The sequence below is a fragment of the Entelurus aequoreus genome, linkage group LG14, assembly GCF_033978785.1.
Source record: "Entelurus aequoreus isolate RoL-2023_Sb linkage group LG14, RoL_Eaeq_v1.1, whole genome shotgun sequence".
In the NCBI taxonomy this organism is placed as follows: domain Eukaryota; kingdom Metazoa; phylum Chordata; class Actinopteri; order Syngnathiformes; family Syngnathidae; genus Entelurus; species Entelurus aequoreus.
This window is the reverse complement of record NC_084744.1, coordinates 51,708,359-51,732,930: the sequence shown is the minus strand read 5'-3', so window position 1 is coordinate 51,732,930 and position 24,572 is coordinate 51,708,359. Positions and strand designations below refer to the sequence as shown.

At 36.8% G+C, this 24,572-nt stretch overlaps 1 long non-coding RNA gene across 1 annotated transcript in view; it reads left to right on the top strand.

Annotated features, from left to right (window-relative positions):
• The window catches only part of LOC133665434 (uncharacterized), a 42,989-nt gene extending 19,000 nt beyond the window's left edge, over positions 1-23,989 (top strand). The window contains exon 3 of the long non-coding RNA XR_009828743.1: positions 23,604-23,989. This is a non-coding gene — a long non-coding RNA (uncharacterized LOC133665434). The remainder of the gene's footprint in view (positions 1-23,603) is intronic.
• Positions 23,990-24,572: the final 583 nt, after the last annotated feature.

The window sequence follows — 24,572 nt, the reverse complement described above, 5'->3', positions numbered from 1 at the left end:
AATTTTTAGGTTTATACAATTGGAATTAGTAAAAATTCTGGCATAAAAGGTTAGTATGCTAACATAGTAAAAGTTAATAAACTTGTACGATGGCGCTAAGAGTCAAAATCCATGATTTTTAGGTTTATATAAAGAACATTTGCAAAAATGCTAGTATAAAATGTTAACATGCTAATATGGGAGTAGTTAGTATACTTCCAAAACGGCACCAAGTATCAAAAGCCATGAATTTTAAGTTTGTAAAAATGCTGACATGAAATGTTAGCATGCTAACGTTAGCATGATAACATAAGAAACATTAGCATACTTCTAAGATGACACCAAGTATTGAAAGTTATGATTTTTAGGTTTATACGAATAAAATTTGCAAAAAATGCTAGTATAAAATGGTAACATGCTAATTTGGGAGAAGTTGGCATACTTTCAAGATGGCGCCAAGTATCAAAAGCCATGGATTTTAGGTTTATATAAATTAAATGAGTAAAAATGCTAGCATAAAAGGTTAGCATGCTAATATAGTAAAAGTTAACAAACTTGTAAGATGGCGCTTAGAGTCAAAATCCATGATTTTTAAGTTTATATAAAGAAAATTTGCAAAAATGCTAGTATAAAATGTTAACATGCTAATATGGGAGAAGTTAGTATACTTCCAAAACGGCACCAAGTATCAAAAGCCATGTATTTTAAGTTTATAAAAATGCTGACATGAATTGTTAGCATGCTAACATTAGCATGATAACATAAGAAACATTAGCATACTTCTAAGATGACACCAAGTATTGAAAGTTATGATTTTTAGGTTTATACGAATAAAATTAGCAAAAAATGCTTGTATAAAATGGTAACTTGCTAATTTGGGAGAAGTTGGCATACTTTCAAGATGGCGCCAAGTACCAAAAGCCATGAATTTTTAGGTTTATACAATTGGAATTAGTAAAAATTCTGGCATAAAAGGTTAGCATGCTAACATAGTAAAAGTTAATAAACTTGTACGATGGCGCTAAGAGTCAAAATCCATGATTTTTAGGTTTATATAAAGAACATTTGCAAAAATGCTAGTATAAAATGTTAACATGCTAATATGGGAGTAGTTAGTATACTTCCAAAACGGCACCAAGTATCAAAAGCCATGAATTTTAAGTTTGTAAAAATGCTGACATGAAATGTTAGCATGCTAACGTTAGCATGATAACATAAGAAACATTAGCATACTTCTAAGATGACACCAAGTATTGAAAGTTATGATTTTTAGGTTTATACGAAAAAAATTTGCAAAAAATGCTAGTATAAAATGGTAACATGCTAATTTGGGAGAAGTTGGCATACTTTCAAGATGGCGCCAAGTATCAAAAGCCAAGGATTTTAGGTTTAAACAATTGAAATGAGTAAAAATGCTGGCATAAAATGTTAGCATGGTAACGTAAGAAACATTAGCATACTTCTAAGATGACACCAAGTATTGAAAGTTATGATTTTTAGGTTTATAAGAATACAATTTGCAAAACTGCTAGCATAAAAAGTTAGCATGATAACATAAGAAACATAAGCATACTTCTAAGATGGCGCCAAGTATCGAAAGTCCTGTTTTTTAGGTTTATATGGAAGAAATGTTGTAAAAATGTCAGCATGCTAGAAGTTAGCATACTTCTAAGATGTCACCAAGTTGCAAAATCCACGATTCTTAGGTTTAAACATACAAAATGAGCTAAAGCATTAGCATGCTAATGTTAGCATGTCACAATAAATGTTTTTTTGTTCACTTCCTGTTCTCAATTTATTCACAATATACTCCACAAGTAATAAAAATAAAAAGTAAATTAATTAATTAATAATCAGTAAAGTAGGGCTGCAACAACTAATCGATTAAAATCGATTATGAAAATAGTTGGCGATTCATTTAGTCATCGATTCGTTGGATCTATGATATGCGCATGCGCAGAGGCAATTTTTTTATTTTAATTTTTAATTATTTTTTTATTTTATTGTATTATTTTTTTATAAACCTTTATTTATAAACTGCAACATGTACAAACAGCTGAGAAACAATAATCAAAATAAGTATGATGCCAGTATGCTGTTTTTTTTTCAATAAAATACTGGAAAGGATAGAAATGTAGTTTGTCTCTTGTATCCAATTATTAATCGATTAATCGAAGTAATAATCGACAGATTAATCAATTATCAAATTAATCATTAGTTGCAGCCCTACAGTAAAGTAATGCATATGGTGAGATAAATAAGACTATCAATACATTCAGAATGTTTATCACGGTTCTTCTTCTTTAAGAGTTTCTTGAATTGGATCATATTAGTACATTGTTTCATTTCTTTGATTAATCCATCCCAACATTTAATTCCACATACTGATATACTGAAGGTTTTAAGTGTTGTACGTGCATACAAATGTTTTAAATTAAATTTTTCTCCAAGGTTGCATATCTTTTTTTGGGTAGCAGGTTATAGTTTGCTTCGATTAGATTCAGTTTGATGCTTGTTTTCGTCAAATCCAGTGAAAAGTCCTTTAATTAAAGAATCTGACGTGACAAAACCTGTATCGCTTTTATCAACGAGTACCAGGTGCTGCTGTTAACATGTTCATGCAAATATTACATATGATGCAAATTTGCCGGAAAAAACATTGCAGTCCTGTAGACGATATACTTAACGTTCGAACTGTTATTTTTTGCAAATATTAGCTCATTTGGAATTTGATGCCTGCAACGTGTTTCCAAAAAAGCTGGCACAGGTGGCAAAAAAGACTGAGAAAGTTGAGGAATGCTCGTCAAACACTTATTTGGAACTTACCACAGGTGAACAGGCTAATTGGGAACAGGTGGGTGCCATGATTGGGTATAAAAAGCAGCTTCCATGAAATGCTCAGTCATTCACAAACAAGGATGGGGCGAGGGTCACCACTTTGTGAACAAATGCGTGAGCAAACTGTCCAACAGTTTAAGAACAACATTTCTCAACGAGCTACTGCAAGGAATTTAGGGATTTCACCATCTACGGTCCGTAATATCATCAAAAGGTTCAGAGAATCTGGAGAAATCACTGCATATAAGTGGTAATGCCCGTGGACCTTCGATCCCTCAGGTGGTACTGCATCAAAAAGTGACATTAGTATGTAAAGAATATCACCACATGGGCTCAGGAACACTTCAGAAACCCACTGTCAGTAACTACAGTTGGTCGCTACATCTGTAAGTGCAAGTTAAAACTCTCCTATGCAAGGCGAAAACCGTTTATCAACAACACCCAGAAACTCCGTCGGCTTCGCTGGGCCCGAGCTCATCTAAGATGGACTGATACAAAGTGGAAAAGTGTCCTGTGGTCTGACGAGTCCACATTTCAAATTGTTTTTGGAAACTGTGGACGTCGTGTCCTCCGGACCAAAGAGGAAAAGAACCATCCGGATTGTTATAGGCGCAAAGTGTAAAAGCCAGCATCTGTGATGGTATGGGGGTGTATTAGTGCCCAAGACATGGGTAACTTACACATCTGTGAAGGCACCATTAATGCTGAAAGGTACATACAGGTTTTGTTGCCATCCAAGCAACGTTATCATGGACGCCCCTGCTTATTTCAGCAATGTTACAACAGCGTGGCTTCATAGTAAAAGAGTGTGGGTACTAGACTGGCCTGCCTGTAGTCCAGACCTGTCTCCCATCGAAAATGTGTGGCGCATAATGAAGCCTAAAATACCACAACGGAGACCCCCAGACTGTTGAACAACTTAAGCTGTACATCAAGCAAGAATGGGAAAAAATTCCACCTGAGAAGCTTAAAAAATGTGTCTCCTCAGTTCCCAAACGTTTACTGAGTGTTGTTAAAAGGAAAGGCCATGTAACACAGTGGTAAAAATGCCCCTGTGCCAACTTTTTTGCAATGTGTTGCTGCCATTAAAGGCCTACTGAAATGATTTTTTTTTATTTAAACGGGAATAGCAGATCCATTGTATGTGTCATACTTGATCATTTCGCGATATTGCCATATTTTTGCTGAAAGGATTTAGTAGAGAAAATCGACGATAAATTTCGCAACTTTTGCTCGCTGATAAAAAAAGCCTTGCCTGTACCGGAAGTAGCGTGACGTCACAGGAGGTAATATTCCTCACAATTTTCCTTTGTTTACAATGGAGCGAGAGATTCGGAGCGACAAAGCGACGATTACCCCATTAATTTGAGCGAGGATGAAAGAGTGAAGGACTAGAGAGGCAGTGATGGACGTATCTTTTTTCGCTCTGACCGTAACTTAGGTACAAGCTGGCTCATTGGATTCCACACTCTCTCCTTTTTCTATTGTGGATCACAGATTTGTATTTCAAACCACCTCGGATACTATATCCTCTTGAAAATGAGAGTCGAGCACGCAAAATGGACATTCACAGTGACTTTTATCTCCACGACAATACATCGGTGACACACTTAGCTACTGAGCTAACGTGCTAGTGTCGTTCTCAAATGAAGATAGAAACAAAATAAATAAACCCCTGACTGGAAGGATAGACAGAAAATCAACAATACTATTAAACCATGGACATGTAACTACACGGTTAAAAATTCACAGCCTGGTAAGGCTTAACAATGCTGTTGCTAACGACGCTAAGGCTAATTTAGCAACTTAGCAACCGGACCTCACAGAACTATGATAAAACATTAGCACTCCACTTACGCCAGCCAGCCCTCATCTTCCCATCAACAGCCGTGCTCACCTGCGTTCCAGCGATCAACGTCGCGACGAAGGACTTCATCCGTGGGTTTGGCGGCAAGCATCAGCTAGGCGTAGTAAGTAGTCCTTGTTGTGTTGCTGTAAGTATTGTACTTAGCCGCTAATACACCGATCGATCCCACCTACAACGTTCTTCTTTGCAGCCTCCATTGTTCATTAAACAAATTGCAAAAGATTCACCAACACAGATGTCCAGAATACTGTGGAATTTTTGTCGAAGAAAACAAGAGGTTTTTGTATCGGGTCCGATGGGGTCCAACCACTTCCGTGGATTTTGTGACGTCACGCGCATAAATCATATCCAAAGGAGTTTTTCAACCGGAAGTGTGGCGGGAATTTTAAAATTGCACTTTATAAGTTAACCCGGCCGTATTGACATGTGTTGCAATGTTAAGATTTCATCATTGATGTATAAACTATCAGACTGCGTGGTCGCTAGTAGTGGCTTTCAGTAGGCCTTTAAATTCTAAGTTGATGATTATTTGCAAAAAAAATATTCAGTTTCTCAGTTCGAACATTAAATATGTTGTCTTTGCAGTCTATTCAATTGAATATAAGTTGAAAAGGATTTGCAAATCATTGTATTCTGTTTTTATTTACTATTTACACAACATGCCAACTTCACTGGTTTTGGGTTTTGTAGCTTTTAAGTTACGGGGCTGGTTATGAATCATAAAAACTATAGTCATAGCAGCACAAATGATTGGGACACGTTTGGGGAAATTTTGATAAGGTTTGGGGGCTATTCATGAATCATAACATGTTACAAGATTTTTTTTTTTAAACTCTAATGAATAAATAAAGAATTGCAGCACAAATGGGGACAAGTAGTTCGGGAAAATGTTGACAAGGTGATGTTGGCTGTTCTGTATTTAACAGGTAAAAACTCCTTGAGATTAAAATCTCTTTTACAAGAATCCTGGCTAAGAGGGCAGAAAAACTGGTCTCATAATACATATAACAACAACAAAAACATCAGCAGTTGCACAATATAATTATAAAAATATATATGAAATAAAATAAAAACTATAAAAAGTTAATAACATAAACAAGTATTTGGAAGATTTTGATAAGGTAAGGTGCTTGTTATGCATACACTGCAAAAACTGAAATCTAAGTAAGATTAAATATTTCAAATAAGGGAGATATTTGCTTATTTTCTGTCTGATAAGATAATTCTTCTCACATAGCAGATTTTATGTTAGTGTTTTACTTGTTTTAAGGGTTTTGGTCCTAAATGATCTCAGTAAGATATTACAGCTTGTTGCTGAGATTTGATGACCTATATTGAGTAAAACACGCTTGAAACTAGAATTATCAACTGTTGCAAAGCTGTGTCATCAACACTCACAAGTATAAAACTACTTTTTTAAAGTAATAATTTCTTATTTCAAGCATGAAAAAAAAATCATATCAAAACAGATGACAGCCAAATGGACTTTGCTGTTTTATTTTCAATGAAACAATAGAAAATACGTTCTCATATAGTAGTGCACTTGTTATTAGTGAGAATATACTTATTTTAATGTATTTTTGGGTTCATTGAGGTTAGCTAATTTTACTTGTTTTGGAAAGTCTTGACAAGCCAAATTTTCTTGTTCTATTGGCAGATAATTTTGCTTAGTTCAAATAAAATACCCCTCATGTTTGGGTTTTTTGTTGTTGTTTTTGAACACTGACTTTTTGCAGTGTAATAACATGCTGACATAAACATTATTAAATGTAAATAAAAACAATAATAGATAGGCAAAATCCCAACAACATGAAAGCAGCACAAATGAATGGGCAGTGTTATTTGAATATTTACAACAAAAAAGGGGGGCCAACTTCACACAGGAAAAATGAACTGAGATTAATTTCCACATTAGTGAGTAATAAATCATTACTTTTAACAATGTAAAATGTTTACATGTTCTGTACAGTAGGATGTATGCACTTTACTTGCTGCTATTCCGCTCATAAATATATCATTGTGTGTGTGTGTGTGTGTGTGTGTGTGTGTGTGTGTGTGTGTGTGTGTGTGTGTGTGTGTGTGTGTGTGTGTGTGTGTGTGTGTGTGTGTGTGTGTGTGTGTGTGTGTGTGTGTGTGTGTGTGTGTGTGTGTGTGTGTGTGTGTGTGTGTGAACTGTCTGTCTACTTCCTGAGATAACCGCAGTGTGACACAACAAGTTCGAAGTTCAAGACGTATGGGTATATTTCATTGATGATGCCAAAGACGAAAATAGTGTTGTCGCCATGTTAGGGTTGTACGGTATACCGGTATTAGTATAGTACCGCGATACTAATGAATCATATTCCGTACTATACCACCTCTAAAAAGTACCGGTCCCCCACCCTCCGTTGTCGTCACGTCGCGTCATTGCTGGTTTACGAGCAGAGGAGCATGTTCGGCAGCGCACGATCACGGTGTACTTACAAGCAGACACAGGGTGTAGACAGGTGAAGATAAAGGTGAAGTTATAACACTGAACTCACTCAGGAAGAGGTAGCTAGCTAGCGGCTAAAGTCCAGTGTTGTAGCTACTTCTAAATCTCCATGGCGACAAATAAAGTAAGTTTCTTTCAAGTACCATTATCACTGCAGGACGAGGAATAGCTAAACGTGCTTCAGTACACACCGTAGCTCACCGCTGGGCCCGAGCTCATCTACAAACCCCGTTTCCATATGAGTTGGGAAATTGTGTTAGATGTAAATATAAACGGAATACAATGATTTGCAAATCCTTTTCAACCCATATTCAGTTGAATGCACTACAAAGACAAGATATTTGATGTTCAAACTCATAAACTTTATTTTTTCATTAATAATTTATATCATCAAAAGGTTCAGAGAATCTGGAGAAATCACTGCACGTAAGCGATGATATTACGGACCTTCGATTCCTCAGGTGGTACTGCATCAAAAAGCGACATCTGTGTGTAAAGGATATCACCACATGGGCTCAGGAACACTTCAGAAAACTACTGTCAGTAACTACAGTTGGTCGCTACATTTGTAAGAGCAAGTTAAAACTCTACTATGCAAAGCCAAAGCCATTTATCAACAACACCCAGAAACGCCGCCGGCTTCGCTGGGCCCGAGCTCATCTAAGATGGACTGATGCAAAGTGGAAAAGTGTTCTGTGGTCTGACGAGTCCACATTTCAAATTGTTTTTGGAAACTGTGGACGTTGTGTCCTCCGGACCAAAGAGGAAAAGAACCATCCGGATTGTTATAGGCGCAAAGTGTAAAAGCCAGCATCTGTGATGGTATGGGGGTGTATTAGTGCCCAAGGCATGAGTAACTAACACATCTGTGAAGGCGCCATTAATGCTGAAAGGTACATACAGGTTTTGGAGCAACATATGTTGCCATCCAAGCAACGTTATCATGGACGCCCCTGCTTATTTCAGCAAGACAATGCCAAGCCACGTGTTACAACAGTGTGGCTTCATAGTAAAAGAGTGCGGGTACTAGACTGGCCTGCCTGTAGTCCAGACCTGTCTCCCATTGAAAATGTGTGGCGCATTATGAAGTGTAAAATACCACAACGGAGACCCCCGGACTGTTGAACAACTCGAACTGTATTTATAAATGGTTGATTTATATAGGCTAGTAAGGATAAATCAACCATTTATAAATACACATTAGTAGGCTAACAACTTAAGCTGTACATCAAGCAAGAATGGGAAAGAATTCCACCTGAAAAGCTTCAAAAATTGGTCTCCTCAGTTCCCAAACGTTTACTGAGTGTTGTTAAAAGGAAAGGCCATGTAACACAGAGGTAAAAATGCCCCTGTGACAACTTTTTTGCAATGTGTTGCTGCCATTAAATTCTAAGTTAATGATTATCTGCAAAAAAAAAAAATAGTTTCTCAGTTCGAACATTGATGAAAAGGATTTGCAAATCATTGTATTCTGTTTTTATTTACGAATTACACAACGTGCCAACTTCACTGGTTTTGGGTTTTGTACACATATCCTATTATTTGTGCACTATTGACAAGCGATGCACCGAAAGTTATGTCAACTGAAATAGACTTTGCTCACGGAAACCGAACTTTGTGGGTAAATATCCACATCCGCTGGCGACGGCGTCTTTGCACACGAGTGATGTAGCTCGCCCACAGCTGACGAAAAAAGTCACATTCGGGTCACATTGCGTTTAGACTGAAGTCACATTTTGAAAAGATCCGATTCCGATTGGATTTGGACTACCTCCTGATGTGGCAGTACAGTACCATTTTTAGTTCATTAGGTACTTTATTAGTACTGGGATCATACCACCTTTGTTGCTCTCTCTGAGGCGTGCTGTAAATGTTTATTTGTGCTGGAGGAGATGCATGCATGTTTGCTGCAAGACACAAGATGGATGTTTGTGGTACTTAAAAAGTACCACAAGGCGTATTTACAGTCAAGTCATCCAAGAAAGAGTGTGACAGGAAGTACAGTACAGGAAGCTGTTATGTTAGCATTCAACATGTCCATGAGGGGAGGGGGCAGAGTGTCAAGTGGATGTCACTGCAGCAAACTCCTGGAACAGTTTTGACCTCAATTTTACAGAAAAAATATGTTGTTTTTTTTACCATAAAATCTACCTTTTTTTTTTTTTCAAAAAATCCTCTGAATCAGTGGTTCTCAAACTTTTTCCACCAAGTATCACCTCAGACAAAACTTGCCTCTCCAAGTTTCACCATAATGACCAACAATGAAATACAGTAGCGTAGTAAGCCCAAGTATTCATTAAAAACAAGACAGAGGTTTTATTTAACAAGTATACTGTAACATTACCAGAAGTGGGTAGTAACGCAAATTTTTGAGAGTAGCTTTAAAGGCCTACTGAAATGTTTTTTTTTAATTTAGACTGGGATAGCAGATCCATTCTATGTGTCATACTTGATCATTTTGCGATATTGCCATATTTTTGCTGAAAGGATTTAGTATAGAACAACGTCGATAAAGTTCGCAACTTTTGGTCTCTGATAAAAAAAAAAACCTTGCCCCTACCGAAAGTAGCGTGACGTTGTCAGTTGTTCACTCCCTCATATTTTCCTATTGTTTTCAACGCAGCTAGAGTTATTCGGACCGAGAAAGCGACGATTACCCCATTAATTTGAGCGAGGATGAAAGATTCGTGGATGAGGAACGTGAGAGTGAAGGAATAGAGTGCAGTGCAGGACGCATCTTTTTTCGCTCTGACCGTAACTTAGGTACAAGCTGGCTCATTGGATTCCACACTTTCTCATTTTTGTATTGTGGATCACGGATTTGTATTTTAAACCACCTCGGATACTATATCCTCTCGAAAATGAGAGTCGAGAACGCGAAATGGACATTCACAGTGACTTTTATCTCCACGACAATACATCGGCGAAGCACTTTAGCTACGGAGCTAACGTGATAGCATCGGGCTTAACAGCAGATAGAAACAAAAGAAATAAATCCCTGACTAGAAGGATAGACAGAAGATCAACAATACTATTAAACCATGTACATGTAACTACACGGTTAATAGATCTCAGCCTGGCAAAGCTTAACAATGCTGTTGCTAACGACGCTAAGGCTAACTTAGCAACCGGACCTCACAGAGCTATGATAAAAACATTAGCGCTCCACCTACGCCAGCCAGCCCTCATCTGCTCTGCTCATCAACACCCGTGCTCACCTGCGTTCCAGCGATCGACGGAGCGACGAAGGACTTCACCCGATCATCCGTGCGGTGGGTCTGCTAGCATCGGCTAGGCGTCTGCTATCCAAGTAAGTAGTCCTTGTTGTGTTGCTGCAGCCAGCCACTAATACACCGATCCCACCTACAACGTTCTTCTTTGCAGTCTTCATTGTTCATTAAACAAATTGCAAAAGATTCACCAACACAGATGTCCAGAATACTGTGGAATTATGAAATGAAAACAGAGCTTTTTTGTATTGTATTCAATGGGGAAGGCATACCTCTGTTCCCGGGCTACGTCACGCGCATATGTCGTCCTCCGAAGGCTTTTTCAACCGGAAGTTTAGCGGGAAATTTAAAATTGCACTTTATAAGTTAACCCGGCCGTATTGGCATGTGTTGCAATGTTAAGATTTCATCATTGATATATAAACTATCAGACTGCGTGGTCGGTAGTAGTGGCTTTCAGTAGGCCTATTTAGAATAGAATAGAATAGAATATATCTTTATTGTCATTGTACATTGTACAACGAAATTGTAAGCAAAACTAATTTAGTGCAAATTCATAATAACACATAAAAACATAACAACATAGATAAATAGATAAAAATGCATAAAATACATAAAAATACCAAGAAGAAGAAACGCTACTTTTACTCTGTTACATTAAGTTGCATTACCACCGTTACATTTATTCATATCATTATTTATAATCTATTGTCTAAGACTTGCAAAGACGAATTCATTTTGTCAGCGCGCCTTCTTCCGACAGGCACTGTCACATGACTCTGTTTCGCCAATACAACGTAAGCTTTCGTGACGTTTGACTCCATTTCACCAATAAAACGGCACAGGATCCAATCAGAACTACAAAACCCAAAACCAGTGAAGTTGGCGCGTTGCGTAAATGGTAAATAAAACCAGAATAGAATGATTTTCAAATCCTTTTCAACTTATATTCAATTGAATAGACTGCAAAGACAAGATATTTAATGTTTGAACTGAGAAACTTAATTTTTTTTTGCAAATAATCATTAACTTAGAATTTAATGGCGGCAACACATTGCAAAAAAGTTGGCACAGGGGCATTTTTACCACTGTGTTACATGGCCTTTCCTTTTAACAACACTCAGTAAACGTTTGGGAACTGAGGAGACCAATTTTTGAAACTTTTCAGGTGGAATTCTTTCCCATTCTTGCTTGATGTACAGCTTAAGTTGTTCAACAGTCCGGGGGTCTCCGTTGTGCTATTTTAGGCTTCATAATGCACCACACATTTTCAATGGGAGACAGGTCTGGACTACAGGCAGGCCAGTCTAGTACCCGCACTCTTTTACTACGAAGCCACGCTGTTGTAGCACCTGCAGAATGTGGCTGGGCATTGTCTTGCTGAAATAAGCAGGGGCGTCCATGATAACATTGCTTGGATGGCAACATATGTTGCTCCAAAACCTGTATGTACCTTTCAGCATTAATGGTGCCTTCACAGATGTGTAAGTTACCCATGTCTTGGGCACTAATACACCCCCATACCATCACAGATGCTGGCTTTTCAACTTTGCGCCTATAACAATCCGGATGGTTCTTTTCCTCTTTGGTCCGGAGGACACGATAGAATAGAATAGAGTTTTATTGTCATTATTACAGTGAACAGGTTCAAAGAACAATAAAATTGGAGCATATCCCCTAAGGTGCATACACAATAATTTAGTAATATAAATAGTAAAAAAAGATAAAAAAGAAGATATGAATCTATATATATATATATACATCCACACACATGCACATATCCATACATATGCATATATACACACATAACATTATTGCACATTATAGTCCGAAAACAATACAAAGACATGACACATGAGGACATGACGGACACATTGTGCTCACTCAGTGCCTGTTTAATGCTACTAATGTCCACAGTTTCCAAAAACAATTTGAAATGTGGACTCGTCAAACCACAGAACTCTTTTCCACTCTGCATCAGTCACTCCTAGATGAGCTCGGGCCCATCGAAGCCGGCGGCGTTTGTGGGTGTTGTTGATAAATGGCTTTTGCTTTGCATAGGAGAGTTTTAACTTGCACTTACAGATGTAGCGACCGACTGTAATTACTGACAGTGGTTGCTTGAAGTGTTCCTGAGCCCATGTGGTGATATCCTTTACATACTGATGTCACTTTTTGATGCAGTACCGCCTGAAGGATCGGAGGTCACAGGCATTACCACTTACATGCAGTGATTTCTCCAGATTCTCTGAACCTTTTGATGATATTACGGACCGTAGATGGTGAAATCACTAAATTCCTTGCAATAGCTGGTTGAGAAAGGTTTTTCTTAAACTGTTCGACAATTTGCTCACGCATTTGTTCACAAAGTGGTGACCCTCGCCCCATCCTTGTTTGTGAATGACTGAGCATTTCATGGAAGCTCCTTTTTATACCCAATCATGGCACCCACCCGTTCCCAATTAGCCCGTTCACCTGTGTGATGTTCCAAACAAGTGTTTGATGAGCATTCCTCAACTTTCTCAGTCTTTTTTTCCACTTTTGCCAGCTTTTTCAAAACTTGTTGCAAGCATCAAATTCCAAATGAGCTAATATTTGCAAAAAAATAACAACGTTTTCCAGTTTGAACGTTAAATATCTTGTCTTTGCAGTCATTCAATTGAATATAAGTTGAAAAGGATTTGCAAATCATCGTATTCTGTTTTTATTTACAAATTACACAACGTGCCAATTTCACTGGTTTTGTGTTTTGTAGCAGCAAAAGCTAGTTAGCTCTCTGTAAAAATAGTTCCTCTGTGTTAGCGCTTATAATAACAATATCACTAATACTTGGTTAACATTCAGTTCACGCCATGTAAATACCTGCATTGTTAGCCACCTTTTACTTGCCATATTTTACGACTCAGAATGCATAAAAAAAAGAAAAAACAAACGTGTTCTTGCCTTACATAAGGAGTGTGAATAATAGACAAAATTCCCCCCAAAAAGTGCAGTCTTGAATGTTTTTAATGTCTTAAATGTCTTCAAGTTTTCGATGGGACAAGCGTGCCATTTTTTTCTGACTCTGCACCAGTTCAGCTCTGTCGTTTCCCATAAATCAGCTGACTGATCTACTGGTTCACACCCACGCCTTACCCCAGTCCACCCCCCGGGCCCGTAGTTTGTCCAAGACACGCCCACTCCTCTGGATTTAGTTAGTAACGATTTTTCTCCCATTGGTGACATCTTGTGTAAATATTGTGCCAATGTGAAAAAGCAGGTTTTCTGCAGATATGCTTCTCATCAGGATACAAGCATAGTTTGTATCGTTTTATAATAAAAATGTTCCAAGTCAATAAATCTGCACATTATCTTTTTTGTTTTTTTGCGGGGTCGACAAGGATTTGTTAGCATTCCAGGGATCGTTTGGCAGTCGTACAGAACGCATTAAATTGTAAAAAAAAAAAAAAAATTGTAAATACGCATTTATCTCCACTTGTTTATAAGCTACAGTCGTGGTCAAAAGTTTACATACACGTGTAAATAACATGATGTCATGGCTGTCTTGAGTTTCCCAATAATTTCTACGACTCTTATTTTTTTGTGATAGAGTGATTGGAGCACATACTTGTTGGTCACAAAAAACATTCATGAAGTTTGGTTCTTTTATGAATTTATTATGGGTCTACTGAAAATGTGACCAAATCTGCTGGGTCAAAAGTATACATACAGCAGGGGTGTCCAAACTTTTTCCACTGAGGGCCGCACACGGAAAAATTTAAGCATGCGGGGGCCATTTTGATATTTTTCATTTTCAAACCATAACAAAATATATGGATTTTTTTTTTTACCTTTAGGGCTCCCGGGGACCATAAAGGGTCTCAGTCATTAAAATGTTAAAAATAAGTCAAATTATTATTATTTTTGATTTAACGCTTACAGTAAATCTCTATATCAACTTCAGGTTGATATAAAGTAAAAAAAAAATTAAAAAAAAAGGTTTTATGCCTTTTCTGTCAAAGACAACTTTGTTTTTTATAGTAAAACTGAAATATGCAGTATTTAGTAATTAGAGCCTTAAAAGATCAATAATGCAGGACACCATTGATTTTAATTATTTAATATTTTTGAGTAATCTCAGTGAAAAGTTAAATAAAATCCTACTAAATATATTTGGGATCCAAAACGTGCCCCACTCATAAAGTGATACATTTTTATTAGTTTTTTTTTACTTTTAACACTTAAATTACGAGCTCAACTTCAGATATATCTTTCGATTTTACGTTTGAACTATTATTTTGTTTGTATTATGGTCTTTTGTCAAATAAAACTTTGATGTTTTTATATGGCAACCACACAATATATGCAATATTTTTTCCACATAAAACATTTTAAAGTGAGATTTTTTAAGTAATAATTCATTATAACATAGATTTTTAGTCTTTTTTTTTTTTTTTTTTTAGCAATGGCAAAAAAAAAGAAAAATAAACAAAGACAAAAGAAAAAAAACAGCCTGCATGGCAGCTTTGTGTCAACATTGCAACTTTTTCTTGTTAGATTTCACTTCATTCCACCTTTTTAAAATGTTTTGTTAAATTTTTGCAATATTATCAATTTTGCAATTTTTGCAGCATGTGTGGCGGGCCGGTAAACTATTAGTTGCGGGCCGCAAATGGCCCCCGGGCCGCACTTTGGACACCCCTGACATACAGCAATGTTAATATTTGCTTACATGTCCCTTGGCAAGTTTCACTGCAATAAGGCGCTTTTGGTAGCCATCCACAAGCTTCTGCTTGGAGTTTTGACCACTCCTCTTGACAAAATTGGTGCATTTCAGCTAAATTTGTAGGTTTTCTGACATGGACTTGTTTCTTCAGCATTGTCCACACGTTTAAGTCAGGACTTTGGGAAGGCCATTCTAAAACCTTAATTCTAGCCTGATTTAGCCATTCCTTTACCACTTTTAATGTGTGTTTGGGGTAAGGGTGTAACGGTACACAAAAACTTTGGTTTGGTACGTACTTCTGTTTATAGGTCACGGTTCGGTACAGTAAGAAAACAACAAAATGTACATTTTTTGGTTATTTATTTACCAAATTTGTAAACAATGGCTTTATCCTTTTAACATTGGGAACACTATAATAATTCTGCCCAAAAATAGAAATAGCTCTGTGTGTGATGGATGTGAGCCACCACTAGGCTGATCAGTGCAACAGCAGGCAGTCATGAATGTTAAGCATAACAATAACATACATATACACACAGGGTCCATTGCCAGGGTTAATGTGGTCAACATATATAACATTTAAACTAAATAATATGAGGCTCAGAATGGTTTCTTAAAGGCCTACTGAAACCCACTACTACCGACCACGCAGTCTGATAGTTTATATATCAATGGTGAAATCTTAACATTGCAACACATGCCAATACGGCCGGGTTAACTTATAAAGTGCGATTTTAAATTTCCCGCTAAACTTCCGGTTGAAAACGTCTATGTATGATGACGTATGCGTGTGACGTCAATGGTTGAAGCGGAAGTATTCGGACACCATTGAATCCAATACAAAAAGCTCTGTTTTCATCGCAAAATTCCACAGTATTCTGGACATCTGTGTTGGTGAATCTTTTGCAATTTGTTTAATGAACAATGAAGACCGCAAAGAAGAAAGCTGTAGTCGGGATCGGTGTATTAGCGGCTGGCTGCAGCAACACAACCAGGAGGACTTTGACTTGGATAGCAGATGCGCTATCCGACGCTAGCCGCCGACCGCATCGATGATTGGGTGAAGTCCTTCGTTGCTCCGTCGATCGCTGGAACGCAGGTGAGCACGGGTGTTGATGAGCAGATGAGGGCTGGCTGGCGTAGGTGGATAGTTAATGTTTTTAGCATAGCTCTGTGAGGTCCCGTAGCTAAGTTAGCTTCAATGGCGTCGTTGGCAACAGCATTGTTAAGCTTCGCCAGGCTTAACCGTGTATTTACAGGTCCATGGTTTAATAGTATTGTTGATTTTCTGTCTATCCTTCCAGTCAGGGGTTTATTTATTTTGTTTCTATCTGCTGTTAAGCCCGATGCTATCACGTTAGCTCCGTAGCTAAAGTGCTTCGCCGATGTATTGTCGTGGAGATAAAAGTCACTGTGAATGTCCATTTCGCGTTCTCGACTCTCATTTTCAAGAGGATATAGTATCCGAGGTGGTTTAAAATACAAATCCGTGATCCGCGATAGAAAAATGAGAAAGTGTGGAATCCAATGAGCCAGCTTGTACCTAAGTTACGGTCAGAGCGAAAAAAGATACGTCCTGCACTGCACTCTAGTCCTTCACTCTCACGTTCCTCATCCACGAATCTTTCATCCTCGCTCAAATTAATGGGGTAATCGTCGCTTTCTCGGTCCGAATCTCTCTCGCTGCATTGTAAACAATGGGAAAATGTGAGGAGTCCTTCCTCCGGTGACGTCACGCCACTTCCGGTACAGGCAGGGCTTTTTTTTATCAGCGACCAAAAGTTGTGACCTTTATCGTCGATGCTCTCTACTAAATCCTTTCAGCAAAAATATGGCAATATCGCGAAATGATCAAGTATGACACATAGAATGGATCTGCTATCCCCGTTTGAATAAAAAGATGTAATTTCAGTAGGCCTTTAACAAAACCTTTCTACATATAAAGTGCTTTTTTTGATTGATTGATTGAGACTTTTATTAGTAGATTGCACAGTACAGTACATATTCCGTACAATTGACCACTAAATGTTAACACCCGAATACGTTTTTCAACTTGTTTAAGTCGGGGTCCACGTAAATCAGCATTAAACTGCCTCAAATTGTTGCTCAGATTAAATAAAATGACTAAACTTTTCTTCTACATATAAAAAGTGCAACATTAAACAGTTTCAAGTCAACTCAGCCTCAGATTAACTTTTCTTCCCCCCCCCAGCCTTTAACCCTGGTGACTTTCACTCAATCTTCATGTTTTTTGCCAGAAAAATCAGTTTATCCACATTGTCTGCAGAAAGAAGAAGTGGGTCAAAATCGTGTTTTTAATGCAATATGGTGTTAAATCTGCTGCTATAAAAACACCAACGGCATTTGTTATTGCTTTAGCCCTGTCTGACTCGCCGAGGAGAGGCTGCTTGAATGCGGTGTTTGCACCACGCTCGTCTTTTTCTTCGTTGAAGCGATGTTCACTTGGGGGTGCTTCAAATGGGTTAGCATGTTTGACGTGTTGCCAGAAGCATACCCTACCGCTGCTGGACAATGTCGGCAAACCGCTATCGCTTTGTTGTCGTAGCATGCCGTGTGTTGCGCCTCGGTGTGCATTGTTTACACAACGTGCGGTACGCTACTTAATATGTCCGTGTGGAAACTCGTTCGGTACAACTGAACCGAAACCCCCGTAACGAAGCGGTTCAATACAAATACACGTACCGTTACACCCTTAGTGTGGGGTCATTGTCCTGTTGGAACACCCAGTTGCGCCCAAAATCCAACCTCCAGGCTGATGATTTTAGGTTGTCCTGAAGAATTTGGAGGGTAATCCTCCTTTTTCATTGTCCCGTTTACTCTCTGTAAAGCACCAGTTCCATTGGCAACAAAACAGGCCCAGAGCATAATACTACCACCACCATGCTTGACGGTAGGAATGGTGTTCCTGGGATTAAAGGCCTCACCTTTTCTCCTCCAAACATATTGCTGTTTATTGTGGCCAAACAGCTAAATGTTTGTTTCATCTGACACGACTGAATAAGCAAGCAGTCATTGAGTTATGCAATGGTCTAAAACGTCAGTATCTGGACTCCATGTGTTGCAGGATGTTGCATGAACTCATCCCGTTGTTTGAATTCTGAATTCATTTTCCACCTAAGAAAAGATTAGAAATAAAGTGACACGCTAACTATGAATGGGTACCAAATATTGTACTTTTCCACTAAGGGTCAGAGACCGACAAATTAAAAGTGTGTGAGGCCGTTTTGGTTGTTTTTATCTATTTTTTTAAAGGAACCAGAAAATGCCATTTTTGTGTCTTCATTTAGGCCAGGGGTGTCCAAACTTTTTCCACTGAGGGCCGCACACCGAAAAATTCAAACATGCGGGGGCCATTTTGATATTTTTCATTTTCAAACCATAACAAAATATATAGATTTTTTTTTTTTTTTTAACATTTAGGGCTCCTAGGGCCCGTAAAGGGTCTCAGTCATCAAAATGTTAAAAACAATTTAAATTATTATTGCCTATTATTACATATGCCTTTTCTGTCAAAGACAACTTTGTTTTTTATAGTAAAACTGAAATATGCAGTATTTCCCCCACCGCCCAAAACATTCAGAAAGCAATGTTTGATGTGAAGTAATTGGAGCCCTGAAAAGATCAATAATGCAAGACACCATTGATTTTATTTTCATATTATTATTTTTGATGAATCACAGTGAAAAGATAAATAAAATCCCACTAAATATCTTTGGGATCCAAAAGGTACCCCGCTCATAAAGTGATAATTTTGTATTATTATTTGTTTTACTTTCAACACTTAAGTTACAACATCAACTTCAGATATATCTGTCAATTTTACGTTTGAACTATTATTTTGTGTTTTTTATGCTCTTTTGTCAAAGAAAACGTGGATGTTTTTATATGGCAACCACACAATATATGCAATATTTTTTCCACATAAAACATTTTAATGTCAAATATTTGAAGTAGTTGGAGCCTTGAATAGGTAAATAATTCATTATAACATTGATTTTTTGTCTTCTTTTTTTTTTTGAGCAATGACAAAAAAAGGAAAATAAAGATAGACAAAAGAAAAAAAACAGCCCGCATGGCAGATTTGTGTCAACATTGCAACTTTTTCTAGTTAGATTTCACCTCATTCCACTTTTTTTTATGTTTTTTTTATTTTTGCAATGGCATTTCCAGAGTGTGTAGCGGGCCGCTAAACAATTAGCTGCGGGCCGCACTTTGGACACCCCTGATTTAGGCAAACAGTAAACTTTCTTATGGAATTTTTGGAGGTGTGCGTGTTTGTGAACCGTCCATGTTGTTTACCAACAATAATGTCGGGCCTTCTACTCTAATCTGTGGTGTGGTGTGATGCAATCCGAAACCGTTGAGCAAATTGTGTATTTTTGGAGGCTTCCCGTGAAATATCAGTCATGACCGCATTGTTGCTGACTGGAGACAAAAAAACCACAGGGAAATACCAGCAGGATGATTTGGGGTGGAAGTTACCTCACGTTGTTGTCACAAGACAAAAGAGGAAAAAAAAGAGGTTGGCTACTTGCAGACTGTTTGGTGTCTGCATGTGGAAACTACCGACTCGATTGCTCAACTGGTCCCTGAAGGCATCACGCGCTGTGTAAAGAGGACGAGTAGTAATTGCAGAGTAAATGCCAAATACACTCGTTATGTTGTTTTCATTGTAAAGCCAACCCCACGCTTTTGATTGATCCAATTAAAGATAATGAAGGAATGAGTCATTTGACATGGAATTAAATTGTGTCTAAATAACTTTTGTCCTATTGTATTTTGCACTTTTATGCACATATGTCACCGACGTACTCGTGTAATGTATAAATTGCATAATGTAATTATGTTAAACTCTTCTTAGGTTTTAAACTTGTTGAAACGTGTTGTTTTCTAATGTACCTATTGCTATTATTACCAGTATTATTCTCTCAATGTTATGTTTTTATTCATTTACTGTATGAATGCATTATATGCTTATATACTCTCATACTAAATATGAAAGTTATATAAATATAAACTCCAAAACCAAACATGCAATATGTCTAATAATGCCTGTATTAATGTATCTATGTGATATCTACTAAAATCGGGTGCTTTTGTAAGGTTTGCAAATACAAAAATTAGTTTTTTACTCAATATGACAGTATAACTGTCACACTCGATAAATGGGTTAGGTCGAGTAGATACATAGCAATATCTACTCTAATTGTCCATTACTGGTCCTCAAATGTATCATCATTTCGCCTCGCAGAGCGGAAAGCTTCTCCAAGTAGTTATCCAGTTTGTGATTTAGTTCAGAAATCGCCATTTATGAATGCATTATATGTTTATATACTCTCATACTAAATATGAAAGTTATATAAATATAAACTCCAAAACCAAACATACAATATGTCTAATAATGCCTGTATTCATGTATCTATGTGAGTTCTACTAAAATCGGGTGCTTTTGTAAGGTTTGCAAATACAAAAATTAGTTTTTTACTCAATATGACAGTATAACCGTCACACTCGATAAATGGGTTAGGTCGAGTAGATACATAGCAATATCTACTCTAATTGTCCATTACTGGTCCTCAAATGTATCATCATTTCGCCTCGCAGAGCGGAAAGCTTCTCCAAGTAGTTATCCAGTTTGTGATTTAGTTCAGAAATCGCCATTTATGAATGCATTATATGCTTATATACTCTCATACTAAATATGAAAGTTATATAAATATAAACTCCAAAACCAAACATGCAATATGTCTAATAATGCCTGTATTAATGTATCTATGTGATATCTACTAAAATCGGGTGCTTTTGTAAGGTTTGCAAATACAAAAATTAGTTTTTTACTCAATATGACAGTATAACTGTCACACTCAATAAATGGGTTAGGTCGAGTAGATACATAGCAATATCTACTCTAATTGTCCATTACTGGTCCTCAAATGTATCATCATTTCGCCTCGCAGAGCAGAAAGCTTCTCCAAGTAGTTATCCAGTTTGTGATTTAGTTCAGAAATCGCCATTTATGAATGCATTATATGTTTATATACTCTCATACTAAATATGAAAGTTATATAAATATAAACTCCAAAACCAAACATGCAATATGTCTAATAATGCCTGTATTAATGTATCTATGTGAGTTCTACTAAAATCGGGTGCTTTTGTAAGGTTTGCAAATACAAAAATTAGTTTTTTACTCAATATGACAGTATAACTGTCACACTCAATAAATGGGTTAGGTCGAGTAGATACATAGCAATATCTACTCTAATTGTCCATTACTGGTCCTCAAATGTATCATCATTTCGCCTCGCAGAGCGGAAAGCTTCTCCAAGTAGTTATCCAGTTTGTGATTTAGTTCAGAAATCGGCATTTATGAATGCATTATATGATTATATACTCTCATACTAAATAGGAAAGTTATATAAATATAAACTCCAAAACCAAACATGCAATATGTCTAATAATGCCTGTATTAATGTATCTATGTGAGTTCTACTAAAATCGGGTGCTTTTGTAAGGTTTGCAAATACAAAAATTCGTTTTTTACTCAATATGACAGTATAACTGTCACACTCAATAAATGGGTTAGGTAGAGTAGATACATAGCAATATCTACTCTAATTGTCCATTACTGGTCCTCAAATGTATCATCATTTCGCCTCGCAGAGCGGAAAGCTTCTCCAAGTAGTTATCCAGTTTGTGATTTAGTTCAGAAATCGCCATTTATGAATGCATTATATGATTATATACTCTCATACTAAATAGGAAAGTTATATAAATATAAACTCCAAAACCAAACATACAATATGTCTAATAATGCCTGTATTAATGTATCTATGTGAGTTCTACTAAAATCGGGTGCTTTTGTAAGGTTTGCAAATACAAAAATAATTTTTTTACTCAATATGACAGTATAACTGTCACACTCAATAAATGGGTTAGGTAGAGTAGATACATAGCAATATCTACTCTAATTGTCCATTACTGGTCCTCAAATGTATCATCATTTCGCCTTGCAGAGCGGAAAGCTTCTCCAAGTAGTTATCCAGTTTGTGATTTAGTTCAGAAATCGGCATTTATGAATGCATTATATGTTTATATACTCTCATACTAAATAGGAAAGTTATATAAATATAAACTCCAAAACCAAACATGCAATATGTCTAATAATGCCTGTATTAATGTATCTATGCGAGTTCTACCAAAATCGGGTGCTTTTGTAAGGTTTGCAAATACAAAAAATAGTGTGTTCGTGTGTGTGTGTGTGTGTGTGTGTGTGTGTGTGTGTGTGTGTGTGTGTGTGTGTGTGTGTGTGTGTGTGTGTGTGTGTGTGTGTGTGTGTGTGTGTGTGTGTGTGTGTGTGTGTGTGTGTGTGTGTGTGTGTGTGTGTGTTTGCCACTTGCCTGTGTATGAAAAGTGCTATATAAGTAAGGTTTGATTTAATTAGATAATAGAATGTGTAGTCATTTACAATTTGCGTAGTGGTAGTATCTATATTTCATGTTTATAAAGCAAATTATTATTATTATCATTATTATAGCAGTAGCAGTATTCTCTATTTTTTAATTAGGTTTAGTTTTCCTCAGTAAGAATACAACATATAATGCAGTAATATGCACTATAGAAATCACATACTAGAAAGTGTAATCATTTTTAATATGCATCATTAGTAATAGTAATACTTGTATACGTCTGTCTTTTTTTGTACTATTGGGGTAGTAGTGTGTCTTTTAAATATGACTAAAATATATTATGTATTCTATAGGGATGGGTACCAAATTCTGTACTTTTTTGACAGAATTCCTCCAAGTCCAAGTACCGATTCACAAAAAATCAAAGGGTATCAGATTTTGATACCTTTATTGCAAGAGATTTTATTATCAGACTAATTAACTTGTATCACCACACAAAGACAAGATGCTGTTCCCAGGATGTTTGGGTTAGGTCGAGTAGATACATCGCAATATCTACTCTAATTGTCCGTTACTGGTCCTCAAATGTATCATCATTTCGCCTTGCAGAGCGGAAAGCTTCTCCAAGTAGTTATCCAGTTTGCGATTCAGTTCAGAAATCGCCACAGTCTGAGTGCCTACAGCAATGCCTATCCCAGCAATCATGGCAACACTCGATCCAAATTTAGCAGATGCCCCGTTATCGTAATTCCAAATAGGTAGATTACCTTCGATGTCCTCAACGGAAATGAATCGCCAGGCACGTGACGCACCACTTCTCCCACACGTCCATCGGGTATCCAGCCACAAATGTTCCGTCAGGACAGACAGGTTCTCCTGAACTAAAAGGACGCACACTTGTATAGTTTGCACACGCTGTTTAGCGCCTGCTATTTGGATCTTAGTAGATCAGGCCCTAAGTTTTACATGAAGAGAACACTTTTGCATCGGCAAATTTGTGACAGATTCCAATTGTCATGTGGAAATGTGTAACCAATTAAAAAAAAACAATACAAAATATTCTGTCTCTTCTGTCCGACAGAGCGGCAGTTCCAACTGGAGCAGAACCGGTCCAGGTGACCATCCGGCAAGTGCAGCAAAAAAGAGGAAAGCTGCTACATTCTCGCTGAGTCGTGCACGTACTTCCCTACTTTTTTCCATTACTAAAATTATTATTAGCATATATGTAAAATAAAACATGCACAAAATATATTTTGAATATTATTGAAAATGCATGTATTAATATAAACCAATTTTTATTTTTTATTTATACACCTTATGCACTTTTTTTTCCCTTTTTTTATTTATTTATACCCCTTACAAAGTTGTATTGGTTATATATATTATTTTATTTTGAACATGCCTACAGGTTACATTGTGTTACATCATATTTACATGTTAGGTTACATTGTGTTACGTCATCTTTACATGTTAGGTTACATTGTGTTACATCATCTTTAAATGTTAGGTTACATTGTGTTACATCATCTTTAAATGTTAGGTTACATTGTGTTATATCATATTTACATGTTAGGTTCCTTTGTGTTACATCATATGTACAGTTTAGTTTACTTTGTGTTACATCATAATTACAGTTGAGTTTACTTTGTGTTACATCATATGTACAGTTTAGTTTACTTTGTGTTACATCGTAATTACAGTTGAGTTTACTTTGTGTTACATCATATTTACAGTTTAGTTTACTTTGTGTTACATCATATTTACAGATGAGTTTACTTTGTGTTACATCATATTTACAGTTGAGTTTACTTTGTGTTACATCATATTTACAGTTTAGTTTACTTTGTGTTACATCATATTTACAGTTTAGTTTACTTTGTGTTACATCATAATTACAGTTTAGTTTACTTTGTGTTACATCATATTTACAGATGAGTTTACTTTGTGTTACATCATATTTACAGGTTAGTTTAAATTGTGTAACATCATATTTACAGGTTAGTTTAAATTGTGTTACATCATATTTACAGGTTAGTTTAAATTGTGTTAC